The sequence below is a fragment of the Austrofundulus limnaeus genome, unplaced genomic scaffold, assembly GCF_001266775.1.
Source record: "Austrofundulus limnaeus strain Quisiro unplaced genomic scaffold, Austrofundulus_limnaeus-1.0 Scaffold250, whole genome shotgun sequence".
Classification (NCBI taxonomy): Eukaryota; Metazoa; Chordata; class Actinopteri; order Cyprinodontiformes; family Rivulidae; genus Austrofundulus; species Austrofundulus limnaeus.
The window spans coordinates 712,948-715,912 of NW_013952652.1; the positions used below are offsets into that span (position 1 = coordinate 712,948).

The following is a 2,965-nucleotide window of genomic DNA, read 5'->3' on the forward strand; positions in this document are numbered from 1 at the left end:
TAATGCATTAGTCTTTTCTAGACACTGGAAGATGCTTTATTCCTTCACACACAGATGTACCCTGATGGTGGTAAGCTACATTGTAGCCACAGCTGTTCTAAGTCAGACTAACAGAAGAGGGGCTGCCATGCACCAGCGCCATTGGACCCTCTGACCACCACCAGGAGACAAGGAGAGTGTAGTGTCTTGCCCAAGGACACAACGACTGATTTGGATGAAACAGGGAATTGAACCAGCAACCCACCAGTTACAAGACAACTCCACTAACCACTCTGTCACAGCCGCCCAATAAATTTCACCTTTATGAAAATAAAGTTTTATAAACCCACTGTAATAACAATGTGACTCGTGAACATTCACACTGAATTATATCTAGTCTAAAATGTTGCAACTCATTGAAAACCATAACAACCAAAGTCCTTTTAGAGTTTATTTATTGCTGTGCTCCAGCATCTGTTTTACTTATTTTACTTACTGATTTGATTATTTTACCTTTAGCATCTGGTTTAGCTTTTGTAATAATTTTTATTAATGAACAAAAGATGAGTCACACCACCGTTTTCCTGTTTATAGGTACTTTCACAATAAAAGCACTGGTCTAGCCCTCATTGGTAGAAAACTCCTGGCTTTGTGATGAACTGACAACCAAAGCAGGGTGTCTCGCTCCCTGGCTGCTGCACCAGCAGCCAGCCTCTCCTGACCTTATTTGAAATGGTTGACAAGTTCCTGTGATGTGGCGAGTTTGAACAGTGAGTACTTTTTTTTTGTTCCGCTCTCGAAGGAGTAAGACTCTTCTCCCTTCTCTCCTGCCCTGCCTTATCTTTCCCTGCTTTGCTGCTTGGAGCCTTCTCTACATTTTTCATCCGAAACCAGAAATCATGGATATTTTTATTTTTATGGACTTGGTTAGCTGGATTCTCAATAAAATTTCTGGAAAAAAGTTTATTTTTCTTCTTCCGTGGGAGGACATGTCAAAGGTGGGACCTCTGTTCTTCTCTGTTCTGGATACATTTGGACTCCAATCACTGGATTCAACAGTTTGGCCTGGTGGTCTCCTGGTGTTCTACAAAACAGCGTCGGTGGCTTTGCACTTTCTGGCTGACTGACCAACTGGATGGACGGCTGTATTCTTTCAGCACTCGGACATTGTGCCTTGAGCGAACTGGACTCTGTCTGCAAGCGGTTCTACGGAGGGCCGCGGGCCGGCTGTGGTTCCTGGACTTTGCTGGCCAGATGGAATTCATCTTGGAGAAAGCTGATGAATCGGCTCGGTGGTATCTGTCCACACAATTTTGCCTGATTGGATTCGCCACCTTGAGAGTATCAGCAGACATTAAGGCAGAGGGAAAATTGTTGTTGTCTGCCTGTCCTTTCTGTTCCCAATACAAGTGATTAGAGAATCTGGATCTCCCCGGCAAAGGCCTTGGATCTGTTGGCTAAATCCTTCTTGGTTGGAAGATGTTTACATGGCTCTCGCCCCTCCCTCCTTCCTCCCCACTCCTCCCTCACCTGCATGATCTGATTCCTGAGGAAGCTGAGGCCCCACAGAATGAACAACTGACAATCAATATTCTGAACTTTGGCTGCGCTGGCCTTGGGGACTGGATTCTTCAGGCCCCCTTATCTCAATTACTCCTCTGGCTAATAATCTTGCTCTTTGCTGAGGTTTTTTTTTTTCATAAACACCATAGTGTGTCACAGTGTTGATATAATATGATGTTTTTGCTTTTTTCCTCATTTTCCCTTATGGTTTTTAGTTTTTCTGTTTGCCTAAAGGTAGCGCATCTGTGTCTGCTGCATGACCTGTCTTAACCGCACCCCCCCTTCCCTGAATGTACAGCACCTTGTGAATTTATTTCTGTGAAAGGCGCTATATAAAAACAAACTAACTAACAAACCAACAAACTAACAAACTAACTAACAAACTAACAAACTAACAAACTAACTAACAAACCAACAAACCAACAAACTAACTAACAAACTAACAAACTAACTAACAAACTAACAAACAAACCAACAAACCAACAAACTAACTAACAAACTAACAAACTAAAAAAAACCAACAAATTAACTAACAGACTAACTAACTAACAAACAAACTAACAAACTAACAAACAAACAAACAAACTAACTAACAAACAAACTAACAAACAAACTAACAAACAAACTAACTAAAAAACTAACAAACTAACTAACAAACTAACAAACTAACAAACTAACTAACAAACTAACAAACCAACAAACTAACAAACTAACAAACTAACAAACTAACTAACAAACTACAAACTAACAAACTAACTAACAAACCAACAAACTAACAAACTAACAAACTAACAAACTAACTAACAAACCAACAAACTAACAAACTAACTAACAAACTACAAACTAACTAAAAAACTAACAAACTAACTAACAAACCAACAAACTAACTGACAAACTAACTAACAAACTAACTAAAAAAACCAACAAACTAACTAACAAACTAACAAACTAACAAACAAACAAACAAACAAACTAACTAACTAACAAACTAACAAACTAACTAAAAAAACCAACAAACTAACTAACAAACTAACAAACAAACAAACAAACTAACTAACTAACTAACAAACTAACAAACTAACTAAAAAAACCAACAAACTAACTAACAAACTAACAAACAAACTAACTAACAAACTAACAAACTAACTAAAAAAACCAACAAACTAACTAACAAACTAACAAACAAACTAACTAACAAACAAACAAACAAACAAACTAAAAAACTAACAAACTAACTAAAAAAACCAACAAACTAACTAACAAACTAACAAACAAACAAACTAACAAACAAACAAACAAACAAACTAAAAAACTAACAAACTAACTAAAAAAACCAACAAACTAACTAACAAACTAACAAACAAACAAACTAACAAACAAACAAACAAACAAACTAAAAAACTAACAAACTAACTAAAAAACT

General features: G+C 37.2%; 1 protein-coding gene across 6 annotated transcripts in view; it reads right to left on the reverse strand.

Annotated features, from left to right (window-relative positions):
- Positions 1-2,965, reverse strand: part of tmem68 (transmembrane protein 68) — a 25,486-nt gene that overhangs the window by 14,162 nt on the left and 8,359 nt on the right. The gene's annotated exons all lie outside the window — the stretch shown is intronic.